Consider the following 14,037-nt stretch of genomic DNA (forward strand, 5'->3'; position numbering starts at 1 on the left):
GAGTTTAGTGACTTGCCCAGGGTCACACAATTAGGAAATGTCTGAGGCAAGATTCAGATTCAGTTCCTCCCAACTTCAGACCTGGCATTCTATCCACTGTGCTACCAAGTTGTCCCTGGTCCTCTTACTCTTAGTGTTTTCCCTCTAAGATTATGTCCAATTTAACTTATACATAACTTGTCTGTACATGGGTATCAGAATGTCCTCTTCCTCTACTGCCACTTTTGGTCATTTCAGTATGAACTCCTTGAGAGCAGGAATTATCTTTTGCCTTTTTTTTTAATTCCCAAAGCTTAGTACAGTGTCTGGCACATAGTAAGCACTTAATAAATGCCAGTTGAATGACTATCTGACCTTCAATATGTCAGCACTCAAGGTCTTTGAAGTACTGGGAACAATAGAAGGAAATCTGGTCAAGACCTCCTCTACTTCTGTTATACCAATACAGGAGAGTGAAAGGCAGATTTTAAACATTCATTTTTTGTCTTTGTATCCTCAGCTCCTGATATAGTGCAATTGATAATAAACATTTGTTTTCTTGTCACCATAGGACTAGACTTTAGATCTGTAGCCCCTCCAACTCTTGACCTATGATTCTATAATTTCATTCACTCCCACCACTTCAGCCAACATAACTAGAGAGCCCAATGGGGTAGTAGACAGAGTGTTGTATTTAGTTTCAGAATCATTGGGTTAAATCTGAACTATGCCATTTCCTATTTGTGTGAATGTAGGTTAGTCCTTTCAAGTTTCTTGAACTCTATCTGTAAAATAATGGAGCTGGACTTAATCAAGGAATTCTTAGACTAGACCCCATAGCTTCCCAAGGATATCCATGGATAGATTTCATGAAGTCCATGAATTTAGATAGGAAAAAATTGCATCCTTATTTTCACTGACCATTAAGTGAAATTTAACATTTCCTTTAATTATGAATGTAAACTACAAATATTCTGAAGAGTCCATATGCTTCTCTAGATTTCTAAAATTATCCACCACCCACAGGTTTAAGACTCCCTGGACTGTATAGATTCCTTATGGCCTCACAGCTATGACTCTGTGAATCTATGAATTGAATTGGGAGGACACTAGCAGTAGGAAAGTGGAGGTATCTCATAAGGTATATATATTCTGAGCTCGAAGAGATCTCTTTATTTTAAAGATGATAAAATGGAGGCAAGGTTACACAAGTGGTATGTAGCCAATCCATAGAATTCCAACTCAAGTCCCTTGACTGCAAGTCCAGCCATCTTTCCAGAAATTTGGCTCTGGCTCTGTAAGGAAAAAGAGCATCACTACTCAACTCAAAATTAACAGGGCACCTTTCTACAGACCCACATGACCTTACCCAGAATCTACTCTTTTTCATTACAGTGATGTACTTTCCAGATTAAATTGGTCCACCATACAAAAGATCCTTCTATCTCATTGGCTTTGCCTTTCCCTGACAACACCATGTGTATTTAAAAATAGAAGTCAAACTTTCAGAATACTGAGTCTGGAGTCAGAAGACCTGGGTTCAAATTCCAACTCTAATACCACCTCGTGTATCCTGGGTCAAGTCACATAATTTCTCTGAGCCTTGGTTTCCTTAACTATAAAAGAAAGGGGGCAGCTGGGTAGCTCAGTGGATTGAGAACCAGGCCTAGAGATGGGAGGTCCTAGCTTCAAATCAGACCTCAGACATTTCCCAGATGTGTGACCCTGGGCAAGTCACTTGACCCCCATTGCCTAGCCCTTACCACTCTTCTGCCTTGGAGCCAATACATTGGCTCCAAGACAGAAGGTAAGGGTTTAAAAAAACTATAAAAGAAAATGTTGGATCAGATGACCCTTAATGTCCAGCTCTAAATGTTTAATCCTATGATCAGAATCCTACTACCCGCTTTCTACAATCAAGAAAAGCCTCCATTTCAGTTATACCATGTTACCCTAAATAGCATAAATTCCATCTTCATTCAATGGCTAATGTATTCTTTTTCTTTAAGTTTATCCATTGTTTTCCATGGAAAAAAATGACATCAAAGAATAAGAAAGAGAATTTACATTTACAAAAAAATATTTATGACAGCTCTTTTCACAACAGCAAAAAAATGGAAAGGGATAGTCCTATTGGGGAATGGCTGAACAAATTGGGGTATGTCATATAATAGAATATCATTGTGAATTGAATATTTTATTTTTATTAAGAAATAAAGAAATGGACAATTTCAGAGGAAACTGGAAAATATTTATGAACTTGCAGAACTAGAACAATTAATATAAAAATGCAACACTATAGAGAAAAATAATTTTGAAATACTTTAGACCTCTGATCTTTGAAATGAGAATGAATTCCAAAAATGAAGATGAAACATACCATATACCTTCTAATAGAGAGAGAATGAACTTTGAATGCAAACAGAAATATGTTTTTCGACGTATCTAATATGGGAATTTCATTTACAAAACTACGCAGCTAGGTATCGAAAGCTTTACTTGGTGGGGAAATAGGCATGTTTTTATTTGCTAAATAGAGGTAGAAGTAGTAAAAGAGAGAAATTAATTCAAAAACTTATTTTAAATACTTAATTATATTTTTAATTTTAAGGCAGCAGTTCTCAACTTCTCAATTTGTAGCAATAAGAATATATAATGCATATCAGGTATTTACATTCTGAATCATAACTGTAGCAAAATTACAGTTTTGAAGTAGCCACCAAAATAATTTTTTGGTTTGGGGTCACCGCAACATGAGGAACTGTATTGCAGGGTCACAGCATTAGAAAGGTTGAGAACCACTGTTTTTAAGGAGTCATGCTCTGATTATTAAATTTAACTTCTCTTTAGTTAATGCAACATGAAAAGCAGGGTAAGGTAGTAGAAATCCCACTGGGGTTAGAGTCCTGAAGTTTATATCTGAATCTCATTTCTGCCACTTACAGGCTTGGGGGAAATGGGCTGTTTGAACCTCAGTTTCCCCATCTATAAAATGGGGGATAATACTCTTTGCATACCCTCCCTCATCAGGTTGTTCAGAGAAATGAATTCTGGAAGGGGCTTTATAAAATGTGGGTTGTCTTTATTATAGAGATAGAAGTTTTCATTAACGAAGGATAGCACAATAGTCCTTTATCTAAGCATAACTCACTGGGGGTGTAACATAAGTAAAATAAAAGACTGTTTCATTTGGCAACCAGGTTCTGCTTGAAATGAGATGTAAGTATTTTCATTTTCCTCCAGAAGAACTTATTATCTCCAAGCCCATGCTTCCCTTTCGTACCTCTCAGGCTCCTTTGTTGGTTTCTGAGCAACCAGCACAGCCCTTGCTAGGCAGTCCTGAAGCCTGAGGCACATGGAAAGTCAACAAAAATCCAAGGGCTCCTTCCTCTTGCAAGGAATATTTTTATCCTAGATTTCTGAGATGAGCAGCAGTGCCTCTAGGGAAGCAAATTTTTAACCTAAGAACATGTAACCTTGCCATTGACTATAACATCTCCACCTTGCTGTGTCAAGACTGTCAGTTTCAAAAGAGACCCATAAAATCACTTAGATCTCCCCCAAATCCAGCAGGGTCTGGCTTTCTCTCTTCGATTCATCTCTATTTTCTCATTGTCTCTTTCCGCTCCTCACTGTAGTGAAGGCTTCAGGAATCACTGGCACCACTTCGGTCCAGCTCTGAGGTAAGCTAGCATCTCAAACATTGGAGCATTTTTAAAACATGATTTACCAGTCTAGTTCACATCAAGATAGGGAAGGGAAATCACACACAATGTGACATGTGCATTTAGGGAATCTGTACATAGATGATAAATACATAGATACACACAGATAGATCTCTATATCTGTCTGTCTATATGTGTCTATGTAGAGACACACATACATATACAAAGACATTTCTGGAGGAGGGGGGTTGATGATAATTATCAAGAAAAACAAGATCCTGGGAGTTTTGTTTTGTTCTCTGATATCACTCAGCAGCATCTGTTTTTTAGCATTTACTACATGCCAGGAACTGTGCAAAGCCCTGAGAATATGAAGGGAAGGAAGAAGAGAATAACCATTTCTACTGCATCTACTATGTGACAGGCAGTGTGCTAAGTGCTTTACAGATATCTGATTTGATCTTCACAAAAACACTACAAGGTAGGTTCTTACCCCCATTTTACAGGTCCTTCCTTACTCATTCCATACTCTCCTCCCTTCTAAACCCAAGTTCCATGTACCTAAGGTAGAATCTAATGGATAGTTCAATAGAATCCCAAAGCTTGACTGACACCCAGCCTCCAGGTCCATTGGACCAATACTCTCTCTCCAGAACCCCAGAGAGTAGCATGCAGTTGAGGAAAAAAGCAAACCTCTGTTCTCTTTTGTACCTCTAATCTAGTGAGAACAGCCAGTGGATGAGTTGCCCCTACCAGAGTCTTCCTCCTATCTGGGATTAATTAGTATCATTGGAACTAATAGGAACTCCTCCAAAATTCTTTGCTTTGGTGGATTCCATTTAATAAAACTTAAATGTGAATAAAGCACTATGCCAAATGCTTTACAAATATTATCTTAATGGATCCTCACAATACTATGGGATAGGTACTATTATTATCCCCATTCTATGTTGAGAAAACTGGTGAACAGAGATTAAGTAACCTGCTCAGTGTTATGCAGCTAGTAAATATCTGAGACTAGATTTGAACTTGGGTCTTCTTGACTCCAAGTCAGTGTTCTATCTATTGAACCACTAGCTAACTCAAAGAAAGACAGAAACCCAGTCAATTCCTGCCTCAAAGGAGCTTGCATTCTAAAAGAAGAGATGGCATGAAAACAACTATGTTCATACAAGATAGATATATAGAGAGGTATATACAGATATATTATAGGAAGTGATCTTAGCAGGTACTACTAGTAGGAGAAGCCAGGAAATACTAGATAGGACTTGATATAAGTCTTAAAGGAAACCAGGGAAGCAAGGAGGCAGAGTTGAGGAGAAAGAACTTTCCAGACATGAGGGACAGCCAGTGAAAATTCCCAGAGTTGGAACATGAAGTATCTTGTATGAGGAACAGCAACAAGTCCAGTGTCATTGGACAGTAGAGTACATAGCAGGGAGTGAAGTGTAAGATGCCTAGAAAGATAGGAAAAGGCTTTTTACCAAACAGAGGATTGAGGGGATGTACATCAGTTGGGAAATGGATAAGCAAGTTATGGTAGATGATTGTGATGGAATACTATTACGACATAAGAAATGATGAACAGAATTTTAGAAAAGACCTGGAAAGACCTATATGAACTGATGCAAAGTGAAGAGAGCAGAACCAGAGAATATTGTCCCCTGGAATTCAATACTATACAATGGATTAATTGGGAATGAGTTAGCTTTTCTCAGCAATACAATGATCCAAGATAATTCCAAAGGACCCATGATGAAAAATATCATCTGCCTCCAAAGAAAGAAGTGATAGAGTCTAATTATAGATCAAAGCATACTATTTATTTTTCACTTTCTTTATCGGGGGTGAAAGGGAAGGTATCTGTCTTCTTCTACAACATGACCAATATAGAAATATGTTTTGCACGATCACATATGTATAACCTAGACCAGATTGCTTACCATCTCAGGGTAGAGAAAGGGGAAAAAAGAGAAGGAAAGAATTTGGAACTCAAATTTTTAGAAAATTAATGTTAAAATTTGTTTTTACATGTAATTGGGGGAAATAATTATTATAAAATAAAGAGGGTTTTCTATTTAATTCATCATTTTAGTAACTGAATCATAAAGTCTCTGAGATCCCTTCCACCTCTCAAAGACCATCTGATCCAAGTCATAATTGAATAAGGATCCCTGCTCTAGCACACCTAATGGGTGATCACATTTTTGTTCTTTCTTTCCTGATTGTGATGGTATATGTCAGAGGATGGATTGGAACCAATGTTTTTCTGACTCCAAAGGCCCTGTTGTTATGAGATTAATCAGTTTAAGGGTTATTTAGAGACAATCCTATTCCAGCAACATCCCCTCTGATCATAGTCATAGGCTTCAGATTTTGAAAGGGCCACATTCCTTAAAGGGACCATTGCCTTCCTTTATTACAGAAGAAAAGGCTAAGGCTTGGAAGCCAGGCATTGGCTATCATATGGATGTGATGTATATGGTAGAGCACATGCAAGCATATCCTTTATTTTATTAATTTACTAATAGAATTTATCCATAAGTGTCCCAACTCCTCCCCACCCTACCCACATCACAGAAGGTATCATCCAGGAAACAAACATGTTCACACAAATTAAGTACTTCATGGTTTCACTTTTCAGTTCACACTCTGGAGGTAACATTCACAATTTGTTCTTCCACTATTAATTCTGGAACCGTATATGATTTTCTCTTGGTTCTACTCATTTTACTGTCCTTTTTGGTACTCTCCAGATTTTTTAAATTAGTCTGCTCTTTGTTACTTATGATGTAGTAGTATTCCATCACAATTATATAACACGGTTTGTTTAGCCATTTCCCAATTGTTGGGCATCCCCTCAATTTCCAGTTCTTTGCCAGCACAAAGAAAACTACTATAAAAATTTTGAAACATATGGATACTTTTCCCCTTCCACTAAACTTCTTGCGAAACAGACCCAGCAATGGTATTGAGGGATCTAAGGACACACAGTTTTAAAACTGTCTAGGTATAATTTCAAATTGCTCTTCAAAATTGTTGGATCAGCTAACAGTTCCACCAACAGTATATCAGCATTTCCATTTTTCCACATTCCTTCCAATATTTGTCATTTTAGCCAATCTGATGGGCATGAGAAGATATCTCAGAATTGGTTTGGTTTGCATTTCTCTATCTTTGATTTCTTCATCCAAAAATTGTCTGTTTATGTCTTTTGCCCATATATCAATTGGGGGATGACTCTTATTCTTATAAATTTGACAAAGTTCTCTACATAGTTTAGATACAAGATCTTTGTCTCTCAATTTTTTCCCATTCTTTGCTTTCCTTCTAATCTAGGCAACATTTGTATTATTTGTACAAAAAATTTCAATTTAATGTACTCAAAATTATCCATTTTATATTTCACAATGCTTTCCATCTTTTGTTGACTCATAAATTCCTCTCCTGTCCAACAATGATTTGTAACATGTTCCTTGTTCTTCTAATTTACTTGTATCTCCTTTTATTTCTAGATCATGAATCCATTTTGATTTTATCTTAGTGAATGGTGTAAGATATTAATCTAAACCTAGTTTCTGCCAAACTACTTTCTACTTGTCCCAACAATTTTTACCAAATAGTGATTTCTTATTCCTAAAACCTGGATCTATGGTTTGGCAAATACAAGATTGCTGTAATCTTTTACTGCTGTTTGTTCTTCCACTGATCTACCTTTCTATTTGTTATCCATTCTATTCTATTTGTTAGATAGTTTTGATAATTACTGCCTAACATTACAATTTTTAAAAATCTGATACTGCTAGACCTCCTTCCTTTACATTTTTTCATTAATTCTATTTATATTCTTAATATTTTGTTCTTCCAAATGAGTTTTATTATTACTTTTCCTACTCAATAAAATAAATTTTTGGTAATTTAAATGGAATGGTATTGAATAATTAGATTCGGTTAGATAGGTTTGTTATATTAATTATATTGGCTTTGCCCATCCATGAACAATTAACTTTTTCTCCAATTATTTAAATCTTACTTTATTTGTGTAAAAGTGTTTTATAATTATGTTCATGTATTTCCTGGGTTTGTTTTGGCAGACATATACTCAAGTGTTTTATTTTATCTGTGATTATTTTAAATGGAGTAACTCTATCTCTTTTTTACAGGTCTTTGTTAGTAATGTATAAAAACGCTAATGATTTATGTGACCTTATTTTATATCCTGCTAGTTTGCAAAAATTATTGAGAATTTCAACTAACTTTTTAGTTGAATCTCTAGGATTTTCCACATATACCATCATGTTATCTACAATCAGAGATAGCCTTATTATTTCTTTGACTATTCTTATTCCTTCCATTTATTTTTCTTCCCATTGCTATTGCTAGCATTTCTAATGCTATGTTAAATAATATTGGTGATAATGGACATCCCTATTTCACTCCTGTTCTTATTGAGAAGGTTTATCCCTATTACAAATAATACTTACTGATGGTTTTAGAGAGATGCTTTATATAATTTTAAGAAAAAAATCCATGTATACCTGTGCTTTCCAATGTGTTTAATAGGATTGAGGGTTGTATTTTGTCAAAGGCTTTTTGGCATCTATTGATATAATTATATGATTTTTATTACTGTTATTGATATAATCAATTATGTTGATAATTTTCCTTATATCAAACCATCTCTGTATTCCTGATATAAATGTTTGACAATATATAATGTTATATATATGTGTGTGATATGTGATATAAATGTTATATAATGTGATATAAATGTGACAATATATAATCTTTGTGATATTTTATTATAGAATCAAAGCTAATATTTTATTTATGATTTTCACATCCATATTCATTAATGAGACTTATTTATAATTTCCATTCTTCATTTTTTTCTTTTCCTAGTTTAGATATTAGCACCACATTTGTTTTGTAAAAGGGTTTTGCAAAACTCCTTTACCTGTCATATCAAACAATGTATTTAATACTGGAATTAGTTTATCCTCAAATATTTGTTAGAACTAACTTGTAAATCCATCTGGTCCTGATATTTTTCCCCCTTGGGAAGTTCATTTGGGACTTGTTCCATTTTTTTTTCTAAAGTAGGCTTATTTAGATACTCTATTTCTTCCTCTGATAGCCTAAGCAGGTGTTTGTAAGTATTCTTTCATTTCATTTACATAGTTAAATTAGTTTCATACAATTAAGCAAAATAGTTTCTGATCATTGCTTTAATTTCATTTTCATTGTTGATGTATTCATTCTTTTCATCTTTAATGCAAGTGATTTCATTTTCTTCTTTCCTTTTTAAATCATATTAACCAAAGATTTGTCTATTTTATTGATTTTTTTCATAAAACAAACTCAAAGGTTTATTTATTAATTCCATGGTTTGTTTTTCTTATATTCAATTTTATTGATCTCATCTTTTCTTTTTAGGATTTCTAATTGACTGTTTAGTTGAGGATTTTTAATTTGTTCTTCTAGTTTTCTTAACTGTATTCCCAATGTATTGATCTTTTATTTCTCTATTTTAGTAATATAAGCATTCATTCAGAGATATACATTTTCATCTAATTTACGGTTACTGCTGTATCCCATAGGTTTTGGAATGTTGTCTCATTATCATTTTCTTTAATGAAATTATTTATAGTTTCTATAATTTGTTCCTTAACTTGCTCATTCTTTAAGATTTGTTTATTTAGTCTCAAATTAATTTTTACTTTTGCTTCCATGGTCCCTTATTATGTATAATTTTAGTTGCATTATGGTCTATGAAGGATTCATTTAATATTTCTACTTTTCTACATTTAATTATGTTTTTATACCCTAACATATGGTCAATTTTTTATGATTGAAAACAAGGTATATTCTTTTCTGTTCCCATTCAACTCTTTCACATATCTATCATATTTAACTTATTTAAGATTCTGTTCATCTCCATGGCTTCTTTCTTATTTATCTTTTAGTTAGATTTATCTAGTTCAAAGAGGGAAAAATTAAAGTCTCCCACTATTGTTTTGTTATCTATTTCCATGGGTAACCCATTTAATTTTTCCTTAAACATTCAGATACTATAATATTTGGGACATAGAAATTTAATAGTAATAATGCTTCATTATCTATGGTACCTTTTAACATAATATAATTTCCCTGTTTATCTCTTTTGATTTTACCTATTTTAGCTTGAACTATGTCAGAAATCATGACTGCTACCCCTGCTTTCTTTGTATTAGCTGAAGCATAGTATCATCTTCTATAGTCTTTATTTTTTCTTTACATATATCTCTTATTTTTAAATATGTTTCTTGTAAACAACATATTGTCGGGGTTTGGTTTTTGATCCATTCTACTATTTTTGTTTCATGACTGAATTCATCCCATTTACATTCAAAGTCACACTTCTTCTGTATGTCCCTCCATCCTATTTTTCCTCACTGTTTGTGCTTCTTTTCCTCACTTTTTGCCATATTCCTCCTCAGATTGCCAATTTCTTCTGTCCCCTACCTCTCTAATTCACACCCTTTCCTAGAAACCTTATCCTCTCCCCTTTCCCTCCTACTTACAAATTTAGTCCACCTTTCTAAAGGTCCCTCCATTGTCCCTTCCCCTTTACATTTTAATTCCTATTCTATCCACTTTTTCAAAAGACACTCATTTATTTTCCCAACCATATCCTTTTATTTCTTGATATGAGCTTGATTCTAAAAATCCCTTCCTTATTTTGTCCTGAGTCCTTCTCTTATCCTCTTACTTTATCCCCCCTATTTCTTAATGTGTACTTCCTTCTAGGTGTCCCTCCTTTTCTTATTACCTTGCCCTCCTTTCTCTTAATCTACCCTTCCTTCTTTTGATCCCTCAATTCCTTAAAGAGGACTCAATCCCTCCCTTATCATACCACCTTTCCATCTTGTTTCTCTATATGTTAAGAAGATTTTTACCCTTCTAGTTATATATGTTGTTCTCTCTTTGACCCAGATCTGATGAGGGCAGGGTTCTAATACTACTTGTCCTCCACCCCCTCCCTGTATCAGTTTTTCCACTCATTCCTCTTTTTTATGAGAAAATTGTTCCATTTTACCTCTTCCTGGTCATTTTATTATTATTTTAGCTTGTTCCATTATATTCAAGTTAACCTCAAGTCTTCTATCTCTACATACTCTTTCAATGTACTCAGGTAATGATGATATTTTCCCATATGAGAATTAAATATTTGAACTTTTGGATCACTTATAATTGGTCTTTTTAATTGCCTTCATATATTTCTTATAGATCAAATTTTCTATATTCTGAATTCTGGGATTTTCCCCAAGAATAATTGGAACTTCTTTACTTTGTTAAATGTCCAGTTTCTATAAATTGAGGGTTAGGTATAATCCGCATTCTCCTGATGAAGCTCAAGTTGCTTATTGACTTCAGATGCTCCAACCCCCAGACAATTCTGTCACTGCAAGGAGATAGCTCACCTCCCCCTGTGGCAGTAACCTGGGACTCTACTCTCCTGGGGGTGACCAAAGCTGACAGACCCCAGTTCCTCAGCAGCCACACTTATTTGTGTAAGCTCCTTCCTAACTTTTTCTTCTCTTAGTGCTATAGCCTAGGATAGAACAAGTATCTAGACATCACTCCTGGGTCCCTTCCTTGGCCAGCTGAAAGCTGAAGGTTCTAATCCTCATTGTCTGAGGGTCTATAGACTCTGTGGTGTCCCCTCCATCAACCTCCAACTATGGATGAGCTAGGGTCCCTGGAGAGGAGGTCACAGCTGTTCCCAGGAGCTTCTGCCTAGAATCTTCAATCTCCCAAGTTCAGCAGATAAGGTGAGGCTGCAGGTCCTGCCCCAAGGGACTGCCTTATTGATTCCATGTAGTTTTCTCTTGTCCTGCCTCCAGAGCCTAAAGCTTATTGACTGGGCCTTGTTTGTTCACAGGCGTTTACTGTTACCTGGTAGGAATGAAGCCAAGGAAGTCAGAGACCTTCCTCCCTAGTTATCCCTGGCTACTCACCTTCATTCCTGACTCTCCTCTGGTTTTGCCAGTTTTAGCATTAATTCTGTAGAGTTATTTGTTGAAGGTACTAGGAGAGTAAGGAATCTTCACACCCTACTCCATCATCTTCCTACAATGCTCACCCCTTTACCATACTAATTCAATCACTGTATATCTAAAAGCTGGCTTCAGACACTTCTTACCTGTGTGATCCTAGGCAAGTCACTTAACCCTAATTCCCTACTTTTTGCCACTCTTCTGTCTTAGAATTGACACTAAGACAGAAGGTAAGTGTTTTTTTTAAGCACTGTAGTATGTAACAGTTAAAATTTAGGGGAGATGGGGAGACTGAGGCAGGTAGAAATTAGTTTCTCTCTGCAAGAAGTATTATATTTTTTAGAGGTTTATTAAAGGTTAAAGATTAAAGAATATACAAGTAAGAAACATGTGCCTAGGCCAGAGGCCTAGACAAAATAACCTCACATCACACAAGAGTAGCGCCTGCTCCAAAACGGAAGTCCAAAAAAAACCAAGAGAGAGCCCTCTCAAAAGCCTTTGAATCAGCTTAAATACCTTCTCGATCTCAGCCCAGGTGAGATTACAAGGCATTCTGGGGAAGTGGAGCAAAGGCTTGTGGGGATTGTAGTCCTGTATTCGAGTCTATTTTTTACAAGTATCTCACTTGTGAAGTGTGATTATTTTTTTTCTTGTATCATTTTATTGTTCTAGGCTTGTGGCATGTGGAATAGAGGAAAAGTTTTGTAGAGATATAATAGGAATGGAAGAGAAGGTCAAGGAAATGGAAATAAGATATAAAAACTAGAAGGACCTCTTAAGATGCTTATTGTTGCTATTATTTGGTTTTCATGATGAAGATACTTGAGTGGTTTGCCATTTCCTTCTCCAGTTCATTTTACAGATGAGGAAATGGAGGTAAATGGTATTAAATGACTTGCCTAGGGTCACTCAACTGGTAAATGTCTGAGGCCAGATTTTGAACTCACAAATATGAATCTTTATAATGTTAGGCCCGCACTGCACCATCTGATTGACCCTTTCAAGATGTATCCACCTGAATTTCTTTACTTAAAAAAAAAAACCAACCTTTTCTTCTGCCTTGGAAGTATTGGTTCCAAGGCAGAAGAGCAGTAAGTTCTAGGCAACTGGGGTTAAAGTGACTTGCCCAGGGTCACACAGCTGGGAAGTGCAACAGTCATACTTGAACCCAGGACCTCCATCGCTAAACCTGGCTCTCTATCTACTGAGCCACCTAGCTTCCCCACCTGTGTTTCTTTTCCAAAATCCAGTTTACTAATTAAGCCCTAGTAAGGTAATGCCAGTCAGTCCGTTAGTCATAGCATATATAAATGGATAAAACCAAGGGTAATAAATACCACAGGTCACAAAATAGAAATATAAAGGTTACCAAGACCTATGGATTGGAGTATTCAAAGAAGAGAAAGAAATATGTCCAATTAATTCAATTCAACAAGCAATGGCTAAGTGCCTACTATGTATAAGACACTGAAGATACAAATACAAATCATGGATGATAAATATTAACATTATTATAGCATTTTGAACACAGGACCTTGGTTTAGTTTTATAACTCTATAGATGTAGGTAGGTAGGTAGGTAGGTAGGTAGGTAGGTAGGTAGGTAGATGCTGTTATTATTCCCATTTTGCAAATAAGGAAACTAAGGCTAAGAGAGGTTATGGGACATACCCAATGTCACAACTGAGGCAGGCTTTGAAACTAGGTCTTCCTGACTCCAAGTTTATTACCCCATCCAAAATATCAGGCTTTCCTTTACACTCCTTTAGAACTTTACATGTACTCTTATTTTATCCTCACAATATCACTGACAGGTATGGCCTGCAGGTATGGTGAACTCTACTTACATGTGAGAAAACAGATTTAGAAAGTTGAAATTATGGACCCATGTCTTCCTACCTTCAAATCTAGCATTTTATTCATAGCAAGCCCTAACTAAATGTTAGCTATTGTTATTTTTATCCATTATTAACTCCAAGCTACCCTAGGAAAACATTGAAGAGATTTGCATCTTAGAAGTAGCACCTGGAATTCAAGTTACAAACCAACTCCCTGTTTCCCAGTTATGCTACTCAAATCACCTTCAAAACTGGTCCTGATTTATTTGATATGTTGATAGCTATTCTGAAATCTCCCTGCCTTGTGGCTAGCCAGTCCTTCTAGCTTACCTCCCATCCAAAGTCATCACTGTTCTGCACATCTTCTCAAGTTTTCATCTCTTTCATCATTCCCTTCAATCCACCTACCCCCTTAACCTCTGCCCTATTTTCTGAAATTATAGATTTCAATCTGGGAGGAACCCCAGAGACCATGTAGTTCAATTCTTTCAAACTACAGATGAGGAAACTGAGGCCA

Source organism: Monodelphis domestica, chromosome 1 (assembly GCF_027887165.1).
Source record: "Monodelphis domestica isolate mMonDom1 chromosome 1, mMonDom1.pri, whole genome shotgun sequence".
Lineage (NCBI taxonomy): Eukaryota > Metazoa > Chordata > Mammalia > Didelphimorphia > Didelphidae > Monodelphis > Monodelphis domestica.